The sequence below is a fragment of the Empidonax traillii genome, unplaced genomic scaffold (assembly GCF_003031625.1).
Source record: "Empidonax traillii isolate 1590-97213 ecotype Southwest subspecies unplaced genomic scaffold, ASM303162v1 scaffold289:size826226, whole genome shotgun sequence".
Lineage (NCBI taxonomy): Eukaryota > Metazoa > Chordata > Aves > Passeriformes > Tyrannidae > Empidonax > Empidonax traillii.
In genome coordinates this window covers 521,315-535,933 of record NW_020955482.1, presented here as the reverse complement: position 1 = coordinate 535,933, position 14,619 = coordinate 521,315, and the positions used below count along the sequence as shown (strand labels likewise).

The window sequence follows — 14,619 nt, the reverse complement described above, 5'->3', positions numbered from 1 at the left end:
TGTTTTCATCGGAACCTTTATCAATCTAATGCATTCCAATGCACTAGATTTTCCAGTATGGTGGAGTTACTTGCCCAAAGCAACACAAAGCATAATGCAGCCAGTGATGTTGGCAAGTCATTAGGATTAGTGATGAAACAATTTGCAGTGTGGCAGGTCCAAGGACCCTGCAGAGAAAGAGGTTGAAAACTTTACCTGGCTACACATAAACCTTCCTCATGTACAAAAAAATATTAATTTAGTCCCACAATAACTCAAGCTGTAGGCTGCCTTTAGGCTGTAATAACCTCTCCCCACCTAGCGAGTCTTCCCAGCAGTCCTGAGAGCAAGTTCCAGTGGCAGGAATGCATGAGTGGTTTCCACTGCTGTGCCCAGGTATTCCAGCAGCTGTGGAAGTGGGTGCAGGAGGAGTTTGGAAGACATTCTTGGAAAACTAGTAAGGAACTGAGGATAGGAACAGCACAATTTATAGGCTCATGTGAGCAATCCAGGTTCCAAGTCAGTGCCAGTGACATTATGAATGGTGACACGGGAGTCACAGAAACAGGATAGAGATACTTCCCCAGTTTCAACCAGTAAACACTGGCATGCCAGAGATGGCAAATCCCAGTGGTTTATTATCCAAAGTCAGTTCATCAAGTCCTTGTCTTTAAGAACAGTTAGGTAAATTAGATGAATGAAGTACAATCTTCAATGGAAAACTCAATGCTTTTTGGACACATTTCACATGGCTGGCATTAAATAAACCAGCATTGCTTTAAGGACATCTCTCCACCTCAATATTTCCTTTCCACCCTGAAAAATTAGTACCTTACATCCCTTTTAATTAACTCTCATTTAGCCAGTAATGCCAGTAACTGCCATGTCATAATTCTTGTTTATGCAATTAAAAGCTACTTGATACAAGCACAGAAATCCAAAAATACATGTGCAATACCCTTCCAACAAGCAGCTGTGCTCAAAGGAGAACAGATAACGGAGACCCCAATAGGATAATTAATATTATTCGATAATCCTACTTCTCTAACTGCCATCCTCTGTTACCTGATGCTCTGAGCACAAAGCTTTTAGTCTTACAAGGAATAATACTCATTCAGGGGGTGCTTCCAACAATAATGCAAATGCAATCCTGAATTTCTGTGAGAATGAGTTTGGGATCAGATACTGCAGGACAGCAAGAGCCCAGCACACCGGGGTTAGGTTTGAGAGTCAGTGTTAAGCCTTCGGCATTGTCTGACATGGTGAACTTTGGAAATTTTCATGAAGCCTCTTGAAAGAGGTCCTCAAGAAACACTGCCTGGAAGGCATGTCTGTCCTTCAGGCTGAAGGTGCCTGGAGCACATGACTCAGTGAGAAGTTAAACAAGTGAAATCAGCTATTGTTTTTTACCTTCCCAACAGTTTTTGGAAAACCTACGTAGGAAGAACTCCCAGGATAGGGCTTGCCAGCAGGAGTTGCCACATAGGACAGTGCCAAGGACTAGGTGGCAGAAGACACCATAATATGGACACTTAAAGGCAAGTAAATAAAAGAAACAAAAGTAATGGAAACCACAGGAGTCCAAAGATAAAGAAAACAAATGAGTAGAACTGACAACCTAGAGGAACACTCTCTGTTTATAACCTGGCACCAAGATGGAGTGCACCCCAACAGTGTTGGCAGAAAAGGAAAGTCTCCCATCCTGGCTGCCTCCTACCAAGGTCAGAATGGACAGATGGTTCATACATTTCAGGAGAAAAGCAGGATTTTAATTTTTTTTTATAAAAAGCACTTGGGAATAATGCCTTTTTGACCAAGTTCTTTTCCAGTCCTGGGTAAGGAGCATTAACCCTTAATCATAGTTTTTCCCTCCTACAAAAGGCTGGCAATTCCTACTGCTGCTTGACATGGAGAATAGTATGCATTTTCCCAGCATTTAGAAGATTAAATACACCACGCTGCTTGATTTTTTTCTGTTACTCTTGATAGAAACCACACAAAACTGTGATTCATGTTTTAGTATTGATCCTATAATTAGTTCAGTGCAGGTAAGCCTTCATTCTAGATTCAGTCCTACATTTACTCACTTGGATGCCATTGCAATGCTGGGCTTTAGATGCTAAGCCTTTACAAAGAGTCCTGTGTCACGGTGGTCGAGAGCCTGTTTTTTAACTTTTTTTAACTGCTCTTCTGTCATCTCTCCGTTTCTTAACAACTGTCCAAAGTCTTGCCGGCTCCTCTCCAGCAGTTCATGACTGCAGTGCAGCATCTGCTGACTGCTTTCTGAATGCTCCTTACAGCTGGGTGTTATCACTGCCCGCTACACCACATAGTCCATTATGGGGCAAAAGGAAATGCAAGGTGCTGGCACGATATATTTCAGAAGCTAAAGTGTACAGCACCTAAAGCACAGCAAATTCAGTGAATACCACCATAACCTGCTAAGCACTGAATCACAGCTTTACATTTCCTTACAGCAAGCTAAAAAGAACCTGACCCACTGCTTCTCTGTGCTTTACTGTAGTGGCTTGTTCATAGTTTGTGGGTTTGGTGGGTTCCCTGAGGATGTATCATTCATCCTTCCACTGAAGAGCATCATGGGATCTGGATCCCGTGAAGAGCCATCTTATTGAACCCTTCCAAGAAGCCTCCACCTCCAGCCACGAGGTTGGCCACAGCCAGGCTGGCATGGTCAATTCTGCCGGCTGCAATGCCTCTGTCAGCATCATGGGTGGCTGGTGGAGATGTGGAGTGCAAGCAGTCCCTTCTGCCAGGCTCCAGAGCAGCTCAGGGTGTGGCCAGAGAACCCAGCAGCACTCCTCCACCCCTTCAAAACCTTCTGATAGGAGCCCCAAGGAGCTGAGCTCTGTATCGGATTGTGCAAGCCCACCATCTGAGCTTCCCTGGCCCATCACCATGTTACGTCTGCATGTGGTCCTCCTCTCCTACAGAGAAAGGAGCAGAATTTCCTCTGCACTGAAGTAGTTCTGCAGCTTCAGAGAAATCTTTCTCATTTAGATAATACGAGAATTACAAATCCACTGGGTAGAGCTTAAAAAGAAAAATGTATATAACCTTACCCTGAGTCTGGTACAGTAGTGCGTGTGTAAAGTTCCTGATCAAACTGGACTTTTGGCAACAAAACCTATCACAGAAACAACAAATAATCCAGCCAAATTTTGCTTAGTTATGGTTTTTCTTTGCTGGAGAATTATCATTTAGCAGATTAAACCAAGTCTAAGCCTACAACTCTTTCACCGCTACCAGCATATGCTCCCAAATTAAATACTAAACACCATTTTTTCCAGAGCATTACACTGAGTCCTTGGCTATTCGGGGCTTAGTTTTCAATCTCCCTCACAAAGCACAACTGCATATTTTCATTTAGTTTTTTTTTTTTTTCATAAAAGGTAAATTCTTGTCATCACAACTGATTTAAAAGCAAATCAGAGACACAGCCAGTAACACAGACCCATTTCAGACATTCAGCACTTCAATTGGCATCACTCCGTAAGTTGGAATAAGCTTTGCCTTTCATTCAGGAGAGAGAAGGGAGCTGTTTGTATGGATGGACATTACAGGCACTGTCTACTTCAGAGCACACATCCATGATGTGACATTCAGCTGATTTAGTGGCCTGAAGAGATCACGTATTACAGATCTTCTTATTTACACATATTTTTGAGAAAATATCAGACTCCATCTTAGCTCACCATCTTGACACAGCTATGCACCGAAGTGTGCATTTAACATTAAGCCTATGCTTAGTTGTTGTGAAAATCAAGCAGCTGTTCTGTCACTTTGAAGAGACTGTGCCTTCTGTTTTTTTAAGACATAGCTACAAAAAGTAATAGAAAAAGTTACTTAATTCCCCATAACGTGCTAAGAATCTTGGAGGCCTTTACAAAATCATCACCCTCATTATCTCTTTCCATGACTGCTGTGTTTTCTCATCACATGAGAGTGAAATTATCCTCACATTTTGAGGGCAAATGTGTGATTCCAGAGAATCTTGCCATGTGGTACATGCCACTTGATATCTCCTAAAAAGTATTAGCACCCAGACTGCCTTCATCCTCTACCACTACTCCCTTTAAAAGCTTAAGAAGGGATAAAGGAAACTTTGTGATTCAAAGTGTCACCACAAACTGGAGATACAAACCAAAAAATAGTGCTGCACTAGATACAAATTCACAGCTCCCATCTTCCCAAACTAGTCAGTGGGAGTGGAGAATTACATATCTGTGAAGCAGGCACCTTCCTTGAGGAAGTTTTCTTGAAACTGGTTGCTGACGTGTTTGAGAAGAGCTTGCTTGAGATGATAAAAGTCAGTGCAATTGATCACGTAAGTCAACCAAAGATCAGGACAACAACAAAATGTTTTAGTTTGGTCAGGTTCATCATGGCTTTAGCTCCAGCTTCCAGATGCAGGGGACCAGCTTTTCCTACACTGTCATATGAACAACTAAATTCACTCCCATAAGCAGAGAACAGCATCCTCTGATACTGCAGCAATCACATACTTGGGCAGTAGTCCATGCATATTAACAACTGTTTTTTGACAGCCAGATGTGAGAATAAGGAGACCCAGCACCATTTAACCAATGTCCTGCTAGCCACCAACACTGCCTGTCTCCTGCAGCACATCTGCTGCAAGGCACGGCTGGGAGCAATGTCACTGCCCATATATTTCTCACACAAGGTCCACGCCACATCAGCACGCTGTGACAGCAAAATCATGTCTTCTTGTAGCTTGTGCAGACCAAGCATCTGCACCCTTAATACACAAGCACTAGAATCCAATAAATCAACATTTCAGAGGGATTTAAAGCTAGACAGCTCGCCTCCTTAAACTTTTGCTTCTAAGAGAGCCTGTTTCTAGGCCCTGACAAATAATGCTAGGGATGAGTTGTCCTTCAGTTACTGGGACAGCAAGCTACAGCTACAGCTCTCCCAAAATATTAGGTTTGCACTGTGATTTAATAACAGGCTGTATTGCCTCCATGGTAGACAGGAAAGGAATTATAATGCTACGTGCTTGCATTCTGTACTTCACAGAATCATAGAATCATTTAGGTTCGAAAGGACCTCTAAGATCACCAAGTCCAATCATCGATTTGCTGTCTAATATCTGTGAAAGTGCATCCTGAGAGGAAACCTCCCCTTATAACCTCCTGGGAACGCCTCAGGCACGGCAGCCGCTGCTCCTGCGTGTAGAACAGAAGCCGAACAGGCCTCACACCTCTTGCATAAATAAAGGATGTTGGGAGCAGCAGAGGAGGAAAGCTGAAGCACATGCCACACTGGCTGCTGTCCTGAGCTACGCATTAGTTTGGCTCAAGTAAGGAAAGCCCCTGGGCCACATATAACTACACAATCAAAGTCTGTTTTATAACACCCAGAGGGACTGTGTTAAGGTTACCAGGCATCTTTAATCCTACTCTTTCCTGAGAGACTGACTTTTTTTTTTTGTTCATGCATTCTTGCATGCAGCCCTGTTTAACTTAAAGTTAGTAATGACTGTGACTTTTAATAGCAATGGAACAAAGGAGAGTCAAGGGAGAATTTGTATTAAGGCAACAGGAGAGGCTCCAAAGAGAAAACAGACGTCCTCAGACATGTTAAGACAATCGTTATACATTAAATTATTTGCGAAAAAAAAATTAGGAAGTGTCAATATAGGGAAACTTGCAAAGATTAAGGAGAATTATTTCCTTTAGCCAACTACCCATGATAAAAGATCTTTTGCTAATCCCCATAAGCACTCTACAACTTGAACACATACAAATACACTAAATTCTTACAGAATACAAAGAGGTTTTCTCTCTGCAACAGCAATGATGTAGGTTCAGAAACGCATGATCTTCAGGATGCTGACTATTTTAGTCAATTGCTGGAGTGGGGACAGCAGGTCACGAGCAACAGTAGAGGTCTTATTCTTGGAACTAAACACAGTTATTTCCAAAGCTGAACTCACAAAACTGACTCACAGGCCTGTCAGTCGAATCAAGATCAGCATGTTCCCAGAAGTAGCTCAACTGTAGGAAATAAGATACTGCTTAATGGAGACTCTTTTCAGAAGAAGTTCACCTCTGGCAGGCCAACACCAGGAGACGTTTATATCTCCTGGAACTTCAGGGAGGGACATGAAGCCAACTCAACACCAACTAGTGTGTTGACTGATCAAGGTTTATTCACTGTCAGCTCTGCTCAACAATCAGGTATTTAACTATTCTGCTTCTGTCCTGGGGCTCTAAATTGTGGATCTGTGGTCTTCAAAACCTCAAACAAGGTCAGTTAAATCATGCTAGAATTAAGGAAAAAAAAAAAAAAAAGGCTCTGTGAACTGTTTTTTACTCTGGGAAGTAGCTAAGATGATTATGTTTAGAAAAGCTGCCTCCAGTGGAATAGACAAGGCTAAAAGCAGTGACATTGGGATGACACCAAACTCAGAGCTAAAGCCTAACCCAAGAGGCCAAATGGCCTTTGCTGTTGGGGCAATCAGCTAGAAAAGGACATATATACACCAAAGGAGTATCAGAGCAAAACTATTCCCTCTTGTCCATGATGGTAATGCTTGTAGCCTTATGGAACTGTCAGGATCTCAGCCATAGCATGAGACTTACAGAGCTATACATAGAATTACAAAGCTACAACTGAAAGCCTGAGCTATAGCTATATTCCTGTTGAGTGTTCTTATTAAGCAAAAACCACATTCAGGCCAACAAAGCAGTCTATGCTGACTGTGATCACTAAAGATAAGTCTCTACTGCTGAGCTAGCTCAGATGACTGGCTCAGAATCCTTGCTCAGCTGAAGCTGGTTTTGAGTGAACATCCTGCAAAACTTTACTTGAGACAGTACATCCTCATGGATACATCACATAGAGCACCAGACACAGCAAAGACTTGTAGGGGAAAATCTCCTCATCTCCTGGGCTTCCCCAAGCAGCTCTTGAGCAGTCCACAGAGTGAGGTCCTGTTTGTCTTTCTGAGAACTCTGTGAATAGCAGAAGATCCTCAGGTAATACAAGAAGCATATCGTTCCTTGAGGAGCAGAGGGTCCTTGCAGGAGCCTTTCTGCAGAGGGAGCCAGTAGGCATCTGGAAGCAAAGGAGTATTTAAATATATTTCCAGTTGGGCCAGCTGCCCCCACCTTCTACGTGTCACTACAACCAGAAGGGCAGGTTTTGTGTATCGTCAAGGACTTAAAAATCAGCTGAGTTGATGCTGCAGAGAAGATAAAATCTCAGTCTGTAGCCTACTCAAAGCTCTCTGTTACACGAATTCAATTGCTGAAACACAAGACACAAGGATGATATTTCACACACCTGGGAATTATCTAGTGCAACGGCTGGAGCTGTTAAAAGATCAGCAATTAACATATCTGCATCTCACTCTATGAGAGGCCACTGTTTTTCAGGCCAAGGCTGAGATCATCCTCAAGGACATCTGTTTACACATTCCTCAATCTCCACTAACCGCAGCGTAAGCACCACACGTCACAGGAATGCATCACAGATCAACACTTCATGGACACTGTCTTATAAGAGCATACAGCAAGATGCAGAAACAAGTTTTAGATAACCTCTACTAAATGAGGCTGTAATGTATGAAAGGGTTCCTCCTACTTTTTGAGTTCTCAGCATAACACAACAGATTAGATTAATCCCAGTGGATATAAAATGCAATGATTCTGCCACAGCAATTTATGTGCTGGGTATTACAGGCCCTTAACATCAGCCATTGTAATTACTGTAGGAAATGAATCAGAAACACAGGGCCTGTGAGGGTCTTTGAAGGGAAGAAACCCATCAAACTCAGGGCAATGGGGGGCTAGGTCATGCCTTATTGCCCCTCACTTGCCCTCAAGCTGGTATTACTTGAAATAGCTAAAGAGGGGGGAGGATAACGTAAATGCAGGTAGGCATGTTTGCTAAGGCTGAGATCCACTGTTTAAGGTGCTTCCACTTGCTTTGCCTCTGTTGCCCTGTCCACACCAGGGCTACCCCACGCACAGGTGCTCCCTAGAAGTGGATGGAAGAGCTCAGGGTGCCTCTCAAGCCAGATTGTGGAGGTGTTTTGGTGGAGCATGTGCTGGCACAGCCCACTGCAGGCAATGGGGTCTTTGGTATCTGTTCGAAAAACATGACTCCACACTGGGACTTCAAGGTGAGCACACAACTCAGTGTCAGGCACGTGTTTTGTAAGTATATGAAGATGATTTTCGAAAGTCTTCAATCACCCTGTACAGAAGAGGGAAAAGCTCTCAGAAGAGGAAGCCTATTAGCGAAGAGGACTTCTCTTGGTCTTAAAAAAGGACACAGATTATGTGCTAGCCTTCCATGGAGAAATAAATTTCACATGCCATTTCCTATCTTCTCTTCAAGTATCTGATCCTGGTTTTAGCCTCTATCTCGATTTAGAAAAACGCTCTTGTGAAAGCCCAGAGTTAACTCTTTGGTGGTTTGTATTCAAAAGGGTCTCTGTTGCCCATTTCCTGAAGGCAATCACAGATTGTGCCCTCTGAGTTACTTTTTCTTCACATACATTCATCCAAGGATAGGCGAAGCTTTTCAAGCTTCAAGCTAACACCGCCACACCTTTTACAAATTTTTGAGCAAATGTTTAGTTTCGAAGCCCATAAAGCAGAGCTAAGAGGACATCATAGGGCAGTCATTTGCTAAGCAAATTCACTTATCATCAAAGGAGAAAAGAAAGGAACAATATACACTGAAAAAAGTCAGTAAGCCGTTATGGGAAGGAGGAGAAATACATAGTTTAACATACTTCGAAGGGAACCCTAAGGGATCTAACACTACACAGCGTGTATTCAGACCAACTGTTCTGCCAGAGGTAAAGTAAGCACATCCTAGATAAATACTCTTCATTAAGCCTGTGCTTTCTCCAGAACAGAAAGGCCAGATGATTTATTTGTAGAAATTATTTCTTTTTCACACTAACACAAAGTATTCAGCAACTGTAACCCACATTAAGATGATTCCAGGAGACGATAACAGTGGCGTCTGTGTAAAATGACAGACCATCTTATATCACCCTAAAAAGACAGACCCTGTAAGATGAATCGCAAACAATGAGCTGAATTGGTTTAATCCCACCAAAACCTGGTTCAGGAATCTGACTTTACAAGCATGTAAATGTTACCTCCCACCGGTAAGACCTCTAATAGTAACTAAGCTTCCAGTCAGGAAAAAAAAGTTTCCACTGTGACCTTTCTTTTGATGTAGAGTCAGCAAACCTACAATTTCCTAATCTGCCCAGTTTGGATGTGGAGGATGTAATTTGGTCCACCATGGCAGACTCCTGCAGGTCTTTGTGCAAGTGATCAGCTCTTCAAGAATTAACAGCACTTTGAAATTCTCTTTTTCAGTTCTCAAAGCTATTGATCCAATTCCATTTCAGAGCTACAAAGAAGGCTGTAATCCAAGCAGGTGAAGCACAGCAGAACGATGAACATGCTTTCCCCCTTCCCAAATCAGGGGCTGCACCAACCAGCAGCCGCCTCAGTGGTGGCTGGGAGAAGCTGCCTCTCTAAGAGGCACACCTGTCACATCTGGCAGCTGCCTGGCAGTATCCTGCCTTTGTGCAAGGCTCTCACTGAATTTCAGACCCTGTCAGAAGAGGAGTCCTTGGACTGGACAGCATGACTCCCTGCTTCTGCATCTGATCTTGGCAGCTGTGCCAAATTTTGCTGTCCCCGGCATACCCGTTTCCCTGCGTGCATTCGCAGGAAGCAAGAGCAGATCTGCATTGAATGACATTCAAAAGTGCAAATTCTGCTCTCCATTACAAGCACTATCAGCTGAAGCAAACCGTGTTGGAGCCCTGGGATGTGTGAAAGAGGTCTTGTGTCTGAACTCCCTGCCTTGTAAGCCCAATCTGAAGCTTGCTGAAGTCAGAAGAAGTCTTCCATTATTTTCAGCAAGTGTGGATCAGCACCTCTTTTAAACCTGAATCACAACACCTTCTAAACACAGCCTTTCATACCTGAAAACTGTGCAAAGCTGAACAAAAGCAATATGCTATATATAAACATGGGGAGGCAAGCATTATGAAATTCTTTATGTTTCCTATAATGCTCTGGTGAATTGAATCCTTTCACTCAGTGCCTCATCGTGATAAGAGCCCATTATTACCTTCCCGTGTGCAGTATGAAAAACTAAACCCAGCCTCACTTTCCTGCACATTCTTATTCTTCCTCACTGCTGGAATACCAGCTACAAAGGAGAGTGACAAACCTTCCAGCTAGCAAAGCCACAGCTTGAGTCACCGTTTAAAAAGATTATGCAACATGACAAAGCCTCAGATGCCTCCATCTCCTCTGAACTCAGTGTAGTTTGGCCCAATAATTATCCTGAAGCAAAACCAGAGAAAGGCAGTTAAAAACCTCCTCCTTTGCCATCTAATGCTCCATCCTCCCACACTGCCAGTCAACCACTCTTAAAATTACCCTTTATAAAATTTAATTCCAAGCTTCAGAGGGCTACAAATCCCCTAGAAGTCTAATTATATAATTTCTTGAGCCCATGAGACTGACTCTGATGCTGTATCTTCTCTAGGTAAGGGTAGGTGCTCTATAGAAGCGATTGTCTGCATACTAATGGCTCTAGCCCAACATCAGCACGGAGAAAGTCAGAGACTCTATATGCAGCAAGAAATTAAACTTAATTTTAAGAACACATTGATCTGTTTTTCTTTCACATTCATACAACATTGTCTACGGTGTAACTGGCACACTCCAGGCTCTTCAAGGAAGGCAGGAAGTATCATACAGTACCCGCTGTGTGTTTTAATATTGCTTCATTTGTCTAAGGAAAGCCCCACAAATTACAGACAGCATTTGATGGGGAAATTAAAATATCATCTACATTGCAACTGGTCCGCCGCCAGCTGTATGGATTGCATTCGAGATGCAGCTGCTGTATAAACAGAGCCATTTACCAGTTTCACCTAAGGCAGACGGTTAAGTAGGTTTCAGCTGCCACACAAAAGATTGTGAAGCTTTACTTGCCTGCAAATATAGTCTCTGCAGAGCCATAAACGTTTTGAAGTCGTGTTGCATTTCAAATCCCCCAAATTGGGCCTGAATGGGCTGAGTATATCAAAAGGGTATTACCCAGCTTTTCTGTTGTTGGTATGAATGCTGAAAGCAAAACTCTTTATTGCCAAACTATGTTTTCTTAAAAGAAATTTTGAGTTTCAACTTTCTCATCTCTCATAATCCTTACAAAGCAGGATAGCATGTACCCTGGGAGGTGTTTAACTTGAAACTTGTTGAAACAAAAGGCTCTGGATTTCACCAGTGTTATGTCTTATACTTGCTGCAGGCTAAAAAAAAATAATCTGCGAGCAGCCCCATCAAGCTATTACCTTTGGGTCTTATTCTGACTGCTGTCTCCCCACTCTTGAAGCGAGCTGCTCTGATAAAAGAAATAGCATGAGTTGCAATTGAGATAAAACAGATAGATCACACTGAGTTGACCAATAAATTTTATTCCAGTGCCTTTCCCTGATGGTGTTTCATTTGTCTGTGGAACACGCACTAGAACAGAGAGGTATTCAGACAAGAAAAAAAATTGAAATACAACACAAAATTTGTCTGTAATTTTAATACTAGCAGTTGATTCATGCCATGGGAGGGCGGGGGAGCAGTTCTGTGGCAGTCTAAGTATCGACGATCATTTTTTTCCGGCATCACCGTAGCAACACTGTAGTTATTGTCAATGAAGCACTTTCATTCTAAGGTGCTATTTTTAGATGATTTTACCTTTCCAGAAGAATTACCCTCTGGGCTGCAATTTATCGTGTTTGTTCCCTGGCCCATGGGTGAATTTTAGTGGGACCTTAATTTTATTTTTAAAGCAAAACCAACCAGCTCTGTTTTTTCCCCTGCAGACATTTCTGCACTCAGCTCTAAGTGTCTCTGCTTTAACAGTTCAGACCTGGCAAGTATCAGTGAGGACTGAGTTCCTGGAAGAATTAAAAACAATGTACCAGCCTCCTTCCCTCCCTCAAAACCATTGGTGAAGACAGAAGGAAGAACAAATACATTTTCACCACGTGAAAAAATGGGTTGGGGGTGGGAAAGGGTGAGAAATGAGGGCAGTTGGAGGGAGGCTGAAGATCCAGCCTTCTCCAAGACTGGAGCTGATGGTTGCAGCAGCCTCCTTTGCCTGGGCCCAATCCATCCCTGGCAGCTTCCCAAATCTCAGCCTTCCTCCCATCACACCATGCCGGTAGGGCAGCTGCCACGCCACGGCATTATCCCCCTCATCAGGATGCTTCTGCTTAGGTTGTCCCATCAGTGCAACCACAGGACAACCAGCCTATCTCAGCAGCTACTTTGGGCTGCTGTGGATGGAGAGAAAGCCTGGGAAGACCACCTCTAGATCAAGTGCCACTGAGTGTCCCCAGCACACCACATTCTACATTTGGAGAGGTTAAATATATATTTATCCAGTGAATACACAGGACTGAGACTGCTGCACATGTCCACAGAGCTTCAGTTCAGAAGCACTGAATGGACACAGTAAGGACTCAAGAACTTGCCTAATCAGGCAGCCTACAAGCAGGAGCTGGTTACACACACGCACTTATGAGATCCAAATGAGCCCTCTGCTCCTTTTGATATAAAGTTAAATAGATCCTGCCCCTCCTGTGTGTAACAGCAATCACACAAGATGTCAAATGGGTACAACTATTTCAGTGTAATCATATGTTCTCACATGAAATGCAGAAAAAATCTCTACGTTACACAAATTCTCACTGCCCCCAAAGCAATGCCATAAGCCAAGTGAGTAGAGACACCCAGCACACAAGGCACACCTACCCACGTGCAGTCAGGGCTGCTGAGGAAGAGTGTCTGAGTGACTCTTGGCCAGGCACAGACGGCGTGCTGAGCTGCTAAAACCTCTGAGAAGGCACGGTGCAAGCCCCACGCTTGCATCTGCTGGTGGCATACTGAGGGCCCTTAGTAAGGTTTTTTACATCCAAACAAAGCTTCAGCCTCTGAACCATAATCTCTCTGCAGCACTGCAGGGCAGTCACGAAATGAAGCTGGCAGCAAACAGGTTAAGTATCTGGCCAAACATCAGTTGTGTACACCACATGCAGTGAGGACGTGGATCTGTATAAAAAGGCAGGAACAATTTCCTATTCACTTTGCTGAGTAATATTATCGTCTGAAACCATGGTCTGCTTTCAGGGTCTGAAAACAGTTCCAGAGTCCCATAATTTCCTTAACTCTCTCTCGTGTTCCATCCCTCCAAGCTGTGCTGAGTGCAATCCCTTGGCATAAACAATGTCCTTTTGCACCGGCCATTCTCAAGTGGGATTTGGGAGCACTCCTGAGCCTTTTACCCTATTCCAGCCCCATAGCTCTCATCAAACCCTTTGTAATCATGTCATCCTTTGCTCAGAGCTGTGGTCGCAAGATACCAGACACCTAACTCATGGAAACAAGAGTTCAGAAAATATTAGCTTTTGTTTCAAATTTAAAACAGCAGTGAATTATTCACCTATTACTCTGGCACAGGTTTGATATGGCACTGCATAAAGCTTGTTTCTCTTAAATAACTATAGTCACAAGTCAGTAAGAAGAACTTAAACAGATTAAGAAGAACTATTAAAAAGTCAAGGAATAAAGTATCTGCTTCTTGTGCAGCTAAAATATTTCTATGAAATGTATGCTATAGAATACCACACACTCTTCACACCAAAACTGGATTTATTGACCAAAAAGCTCATGAAATAACCCTTCTCTGTCTGACACATTAACAAAAGATCTACATAGGAGCAGAGCTGAAAACAGGACACTTGCCACAAAAATTCTGCCTTAAAGTTCTGTAACACATTTTATCCCCTAGAAGAAGAAAAGCAAGTACTTTTCAACCTTAACTATGTCTGAGCAAACTGCAGTAATGCAAGAAATTAGGATAATGTCACTGTTCCCAAATAGGTCTCTCACCTGCCACACTTTTGTACTTAGAGCACTTCTTGTTAGGTTTTATTTTCATATTAAATTGAATGCCCTCATTTTGCTCTCAACGTGTGGAAGCAGTAACAAACAATCATTTCTGGAAATTACCTTTTGTGAGAGTTGCTATTATGTACCTGCACGTACTGTCACCTTCTCATTTGTAGCCTGCAGAGATGAGAATAACTCCTTGAAACACCAGCTTATCACCTGTTTGTGTTGGTGATGGGGTTGTGCTTCCATGCTAAAGTTTCTAATCTAAATAAAGGAGTGCCTAAAGTATTGCAGGTTCATCATATGATGGCATGGGTTGGAAATCTTAACACTCCTAAGATGACTTGAGCAAAACTTGGCCTGATTTTATAGACAATGGGTCCAAAATCTAATCCCAGGACCCAGCCAGCCCAGCCATATACGAGTATAAGCACCTGAACAAAGGGACACACCAAATAATTTTGCTCATTCTGTAAAACTACAACTATTGTATTAAAAAAGACTTGAATCACTCCATCTTCTCCCTAAAGAAAACAAAGTAAACTGGAAAAAAGTAACTAGTGTCCAGGGAAGCAGAAGTACCATAGAAATGCTAGCTAGTAGGGCAAATTTCCTGCAGCAACTCTTTTTCCTCTGAAATATACCTCAGGCC

At 42.8% G+C, this 14,619-nt stretch overlaps 1 protein-coding gene across 2 annotated transcripts in view; it reads right to left on the bottom strand.

The window, feature by feature from the left end:
- Window positions 1-14,619, bottom strand: part of CHST11 (carbohydrate sulfotransferase 11) — a 161,835-nt gene that overhangs the window by 26,581 nt on the left and 120,635 nt on the right. The gene's annotated exons all lie outside the window — the stretch shown is intronic.